The sequence below is a fragment of the Oratosquilla oratoria genome, chromosome 15, assembly GCF_046742065.1.
Source record: "Oratosquilla oratoria isolate Oo_2021 chromosome 15, ASM4674206v1, whole genome shotgun sequence".
Lineage (NCBI taxonomy): Eukaryota > Metazoa > Arthropoda > Malacostraca > Stomatopoda > Squillidae > Oratosquilla > Oratosquilla oratoria.
The window spans coordinates 57,607,415-57,614,914 of NC_134791.1; the positions used below are offsets into that span (position 1 = coordinate 57,607,415).

The window sequence follows — 7,500 nt, forward strand, 5'->3', positions numbered from 1 at the left end:
ATTATTTCGCAAACCAATAGCTGTAATAGGCAGTAAGGAATGGTGGAAGTGGCGATGGGGGAAGGCTCTGAGTATTAATGATATCACATTTTGACTCGAATGACACGACATTGCAAATGTAAAAATTCGAAAGTCTTCAATATTCAGAACCAAGTATTTTGAAAACCCCAGAACACAGAAACAACTTCTGATATCCTGCAAAAGGCGTCTTTTCGTTCTGAATATTTGAAATTTGACTATTTTACGTATTCCAGTAGCGATAACTGCCTGAAATTCCTGGCCGGGCCCCAGCGTAATGTTACATTTCCACCCCCTTCGATAACAAGCTGTCGACCACTGCTGCAGCATTACATTCCTACCCCCCACAGGGTCATTAATTTCCGACCCCCAAACTAATATTATATTCCGACTCTCTGCTGCAACGTTAATTTCGGACTCTTAACAATATAGATTTAAAACCCTCAGAGTAACATTCAATTTCTGCACCCACAGAGACATTAAATGTCTACCCCCAGAATGACATTACATTTCGACCCCCACTGTAACATTGCATCCTGAGTCCTTTGGTGACATGGGCCTTCGACCCCGTCAGCTTTCGACCTTTTTAGTGGCGTTAATATCCGACCCTCTATTAACGTTAATTTCCGACCCCCTCAACAGCATAAGTTTCCGACCTCCCTCAATGATCTACGACCCTTACGGTAATATTAATACCCCCCCCCCACACACACACAAATACCTCAGTAACGGCTTTTCAATCTTTACAAAAATATTACAATTCACACACACACACACACACACACACACACACACACACACACACACACACACACACACACACACACACACACACACACACACACACACACACACACACAGACACACACACACACACACACACACACACACACACACACACACACACACACACACACACACACACACACACACACATATATATATATATATATATATATACATATATATGCATATATAAATATGTATATATATACATACACACACACACACACACACATATATATATATGTATATATATATATATATATATATATACATTATATATATATATACATATATTTATACATATATATATAGCGTCGCATTAAGTCACGGATCAAGCTGGATCTTTCTTTTCTTTTCTTTTTTCTACTTTTTTCATCAGTCATCATCGCGAGTGAGCAGGGGTGTCAACATCACCCAAGTGAATGTCTTATATGGGATCACATTGATGTGATAGTAATGGAATAGTAATTACATACCGTGTGTCCTTCAATATTCTTGGATATCAAACGTCGGCGACTAACTTCCCCTCCTTCACCGTAAATGTGGTGATACAGTCTCATTAGCACACTCAGAATTAGAGTGAAACACCACTGTAAAGTGAATATACGCTTTAATTCCATGATGGTTTGTTGAGCCTACGACCATTTTGATCAAGACTCTGAGCACTATGAAGGCTCTGAAACCGATTCAAAGAAAATAACAGGATGTGAGACCATGAAGGCTGTCATGTTGTTGACCAGCAATACATTTGACGCATTTCCGGTGTTTTTTCTTTCCAGGTAAGACGCTCAAAAGAGGAAAGGTGACGGTGATTTTCGCTTTCGTAATATCTTTCATAATCGGCAACTGCGCAAGTGCAAAAACAGCGGATGAAGTCGACTAAAAATCGCGTGACTGGCAAGCGCTCGTGACGTCATAACATTCCAAGCCGACTCGGCTCACCTATTGACGGCCGTCTCAGACGATATGACGTCATCGCCAGAGCCCGCCACTCACTTTCTCGGCATTACGATAATACTGGATACAAAATTGATTTATCTGTGCGTTCTAGTATTCCATAGTTACTACCTATATTTGCCTTATTTACAACAGTAACAATCATAATACTATTGCTCTCATCTCTAATATGAGGCTTACTTTTCTAAGATCATTACAGCCTATACTGGCATCTCATCTTTGTCATTTCTTTTATTTACTAAAAACTTTCCAACGCATAGCTCAACTGCTATGTCCTTCCCTATTTTCGCGTTGAAACCTCTAACTACCAACTTGTATTTAGTTTTGTCTTGATCCATTACCTGGCGTGTATCAGTACAGAAGGATTCAGTCTCGTCGTCTGAACTGTACACACAACAGTTTTCTTGAATACGGGTGGACGGCAAGAATGACTATTCGGAGTAGAGATAACTATAACGGTCGAGTCCTTGGCGAAAGTTCACCTTGTACGTTTCATATATCTTATCTTCATAAGCCCCTTATAACTGGGAAGAGGCTTTTTGGTTTATGTATGTATGTATGTATATATGCATGTATGCATGTATGTATGTATGTATGTATCTTCTGAACAACCTCATCACAACTCAAATGATCTAACACACTATAAAAGAGCAAATGGTGAGTTATAGCTGCATCGGGTTTCTTCTTCTCTCTTCGGACTTCACTCAATCCCACGATATCCCAACTGATGTGCTTCAGTTTTTTTTCATCAAACTCTCCAGTTTGCAGCCTTCGGTGTTGGTTCTCACGTTGAACGTATAGATCTTAATCTTCTTTAGGTTGTTTAATGTCCAAAAATTGGATCTACTTGGCCAGTGCTTATTCAGATTCCGTGGCACACAGCCCGTAAGCACATGAGGCAATGCGGTTGGACCTTTAGGTGGTGATGATCCGACAGGAGCAACCGTGACAACATTGAGTGTGCTGTGCATGATTAGTCGAGGGTATTCTTTTGTCACGGTTTTATATACGCACTTGTATTCCCAACGATGTCGTTTGAAAGTAGTTTAATTATGTTACCTGAGGAATCACGCAACGTACTAAAATCACGACTGACATTTGACACTCGGTTATTCTTTTGAATGTATGCCTATGCTGTACTTCCATTGTCTTCTTTTCATGCTATTCAGACAATGAAACACGTTCAGGTTATCAGCCTCCGGGTGCAAGAGAATCACAACAATAAAAAAAAATATTGACAGGTTCACCGAAATCGTGCATTTTTTAGCTTTTTAAATATGATGGAATCGCATGCCGGACTCGCGCTGTTGCCAAAATCACACACCGGGCGAAGGAGACACGCGTACAGGAAGCCAAAGGGGCTGGCCAAGGTTGATGACCTCCCGAGGCCCGCCCGCAGTCAAGAAAATCCTTGGGTGCCTCGATGACGTCATCTCGCGTACGAGGGACGCAGCCCGATGTACGATAACTCACGGATGGTATTTGTGTTTCCCGCGGAGTGGAAACTCTCCTCTCTGCAGGACCTTCCAATACGCATAGCACATTTTTGGACAATTATAGCACGGTTGCGAGTATCCTCGGAGTGTTCAGCACCTCCATGAAGACGGACACGGCGCTTTCAAGTGCATGGCGATTTTCTTGAACCCGGGTGGACGGCAAGACCGAGAGGTCCATCGCACTAGGTAACAAGCCAACTACGAGGGATGAATTCTTGGCAACAACTTGCCTTGTTCGTTTCGGCGGTCCTGTGCAAAAGAATATCTCGCTCCTTCAGCACGGGATCACACCTTCAGCTGAATGAAATCTCCCGGCGTCAACCATAATATAATCAGTGAAGAACCTCATCCAATAAGCTAGATGGCGTGCATTCTCATCTTTCTTGCAAGTGCCATCAGAGGACCCCTTTCAGTGGATGGTCGAAGCGAATTCTTCCTAGGAAGAGACCTTCTTCCATCACGAATGAAACGGCCCAGCGGTTGAGAGATTACCATTCTTAGGTGAGTTGTTCTGTAGAGAATTTATTCTGGCCTGTGCAAATATCCTGTCTAGTTAAGGTGTGGCCCCTAAGGCTGAAGGGTGGGTGGGGGGGAGGGTGTGTGTTATGCAACGACACTTGGGGACGGTGGGAAGAGATAAAAGAGAGGGGAGGGGAAGACGTTTCTGAAGCGAAGTGTTGTGGACATGAACCTGTCTGGACAATTCTTCCATCAACTCTTGTGTATTCGAAAGGGGAAAAAAGTCGCTAAGTATCTTAGTCTAGCCTTACGGGACACTGACCATTTTGTCACAGACCAACAGACCAATATTGGGTTAAATCGAGACATTGAGTTTGTTTTGGCTAACTCCACGTGACGATTTTGCTCAGGTCAAAGCTACCTCTGGGCTTTAGGGGGCTTAATTCATTGATCAATCGATTATTTAGTCACTAAATATCAATTTGAATAATGGTTTGGGTTATGAATGATTCGAGTAACGAAACGTTGTGACTCAAATCACTTCTGGCCGAGTAAATTAACAACTGTTGACGATAATTCAACCAGCATAGAGAGAGAGAGAGAGAGAGAGAGAGAGAGAGAGAGAGAGAGAGAGAGAGAGAGAGAGAGAGAGAGAGAGAGAGAGAGAGAGAGAGAGAGAGAGTGTGTGTGTGTGTGTGTGTGTGTGTGTGTGTGTGTGTGTGTGTGTGTGTGTGTGTGTGTGTGTGTGTGTGTGTGTGTGTGTGTGTGTGTGTGTGTGTGTGTGTGTGTGTGTGTGTGTGTGTGTGTGTGTGTGTGTGTGTGTGTGTGTGTGTGTGTGTGTGTGTAGCGGGAGGGAGAGTTATCGAGCAGGGATAGAGCTATCCATGTAATGGTGTGCGTTCGGAGGGTATCCGTACAAGAAGGCAGTTACTGTCATTAACTAGTGACATTGATAACGGCAGCCAGAAAGAAAACGGGTCTGGTGTTGCTGTAACGTTATAGGGAAAGTGGGATGCATTACGACAGCCATGTGGGACATGAAACGCTAAACTCTCCATATCCGTTCCACGGCCGATTTCAACCTGTCGGCAGATGGCATCGGCTGCAACTTACGAGATCAACACAGATTGAGACGTCAACCGTAACTTAGGAGAGCAACAGAATGCGACATCGCGTGAGGCGACAGCTCGCTTCGGTTGACTTACGACAACATTTACGAGGTTGAGGATACGACGATGATTACGATGGTGGGTGGGGGTGGGAGGGGGGAGGGGGGGAACGACCTCGGCTTTTTTGTATCGGGTAAGACCCATCATGACCTTGAGACAACCTAAGATTCTCCTCGCGCGTAAGGAATGACTTCCGACGAAATGACTTCCGTTGGTTAACCATAACGAACCAACTCTGAGGTCGAATTTGGTTTTAGATTAACTCTGGATGAAGAACATCAGCTGGTGGCAGCCAAAACAAAGGCGTAAGCCGTCAGTAGCAGTGAAAGGACTAATCGAGGTAGATTTAACTCGCTCGCTGCATTTCCTTCAATGAATAAAATCGCCTGGCGGCTGTCATACTAAAGGAGCATGTCTTCATTAGCAGTGAGAGCTGATGAGAAAGGCGCCCCAGCCAGTCCTGATTCAGTTGCTAAAGGTTGGTAAACAATTAGCAAGTAAGATATATGAAAAAATATTCTTAGCTTTTTCTTTTTCCTGTTGAAGAAAAAGTATAAAAAGTCTGTTTCATTACGAATAATACAATCAAAGTATTTCATGTATTTATAATGACGGAGGACTTCACGTAGAGATAAGAAAAAAGAACGAGAGTAAATATTACGGGATATCCAACACTGAAAAAAAAACAAGCTAGAGATTCATGATAGCTCATATTTTGAAAGGTGAAAAAAAAAAGTTTTAGAATTTTTTTCGCATCAACTGATATGCTTACTTAATATATCTAAACACTGTTCAGTACATTTCTACTTTATCTGTACTATACACTTCTCACTAGACAATGTAATTTGATATCCTGTAAGGCACTGACATAGGATCGTTTCCAATAACCCAGTTTTGCAAGGCGGGCTGGGCGCTCTGACTAACAGAGCTTGACGTTCACAATATCACCCTTTCCAATCCCTCAACGATTACATTGTGTAAGGCGGGCTCTGGTGCATTTGTCACCTAAAACACAGCTCTTACAAAAGTGCCCCACTTTCAATCCTTCAAAGGCATCATTTTTATGCCAAAGCGTCTTTCTTGGGGGAACAGTAAGATGAAGAGGGCTACAGGCGTCCTAATGGTAACTTTGCACAAGACACAAAATCGTGAAATGCTCAAATGCGTCCGCGCATAAATGACACTTTGTCATCATTCATGTGTTTTACTTTTCGATACCATTCGTTCCTCGGGTTCCCCCCTTCTGCTGAATGAAATCGTCTTGCCAAAACAAAATTTATAAAGATATGAAGAAGTTATTCAACAGTGGCATGGATAAGCAAATGGGAAAATGCATGAGAGGACAATGACAAAAAAAAAAAAAAACGTACTCAAGCATGGCAAATTGTATCACAGAAGGAGTTTCTGATAAAGGACTATTGTACGTTGTTGGTGACAGAACCTTTAAGAAATTTGCAGAAGTTCAGTGTGATTACTTAATCTGGTTTAATCATAAACCTAAACTAACTTGACCTACCGTGACCTGACCTAACCTAACCAGTCTCTTACCTACATTTAAGTACCATAACCTACGCTATTTAGATTATGATATATAAAAAATAGCTGTACGATTCCCTAACCTAACCTAACAAAAACTGATCAGATCTAATGTGGGTTACTCTATCCTATGTTGGGCTAACCTAATATGGGACAACCATAACCTATGCTATTTAGATTATGATATTTAAAAATAATAATGAAAAAAAAATAGCTGTACGATTCCCTAACCTAACCTAACAAAAACTGATCAGATCTAAAGTGGGTTACTCTATCCTATGTTGGGCTAGCGTAATATGGGACAACCTACCTGTATGCGCGCTAACCTAAATCTTATTAGGTTTTCAGGTTTATGAAAAAAAAAATGCCTTTCCTTCTAGAGTCCTACCAGACCAACAGCTGCACTGCCGCAGCCCAGAGTTCGACCTGATTTGGGATCCAGTCGTTCTTCTGGGGGTTCCAGTTTTGGTTCCGTTTCCATCGGTTCCAGTTCTGTTCTAGGGTCCATTTCACATCACTTTCTAGCCCATCCCCTCATCCCCGAGATGACCCACCTTTAGAACTGAATAGAATCACCTGAGGGCAGCATGAGTAAATCCGTGAATTACGTTACCGCATTGAGGGGAGGCTAACTCCTTCAATTCTGTGACTCCTTTACGGATCTTGTCGAGGCTTCCGCCGGGCGATTTTATTCAGTTCTGAAGATGGTTCTTCGTGGTGAGAGGGTTAAGGTGGCACATATCAAGTAACTCCCTCGCTACGCTGACGCACTTTAGAAACGTTGCTCTGGTTGAAGGCGAGAAACAACGGAGTTTTTCTCGAAGTACGATCGAGCTCTGTTCAAGACGACTTCGTGGAGCGCGAGAGTTCGAGAGATTTTAAGAGAAATTGATTTTTACGAGGTTTGGCGCGGCCCTGCCCGTATCGTGCGAGGCAAGCGGCAGAAAGAGAGGCGACAACAGAGAAAGGGAATTTACAAATAAAAAGAGACTTTCTTTCACAGCACAGGATCCTCTTGCTCGAGTTGAATTACTCAGCGTTGGTCTAAACAATAACTACGGTGGTCGTCTTTTCGTCGA

The 7,500-nt window shown here is 42.7% G+C and overlaps 1 protein-coding gene across 1 annotated transcript in view; it reads right to left on the reverse strand.

Annotated features, from left to right (window-relative positions):
- Positions 1–7,500, reverse strand: part of LOC143033463 (serine/threonine-protein kinase SIK2-like) — a 261,150-nt gene that overhangs the window by 252,706 nt on the left and 944 nt on the right. The window lies entirely within an intron of this gene.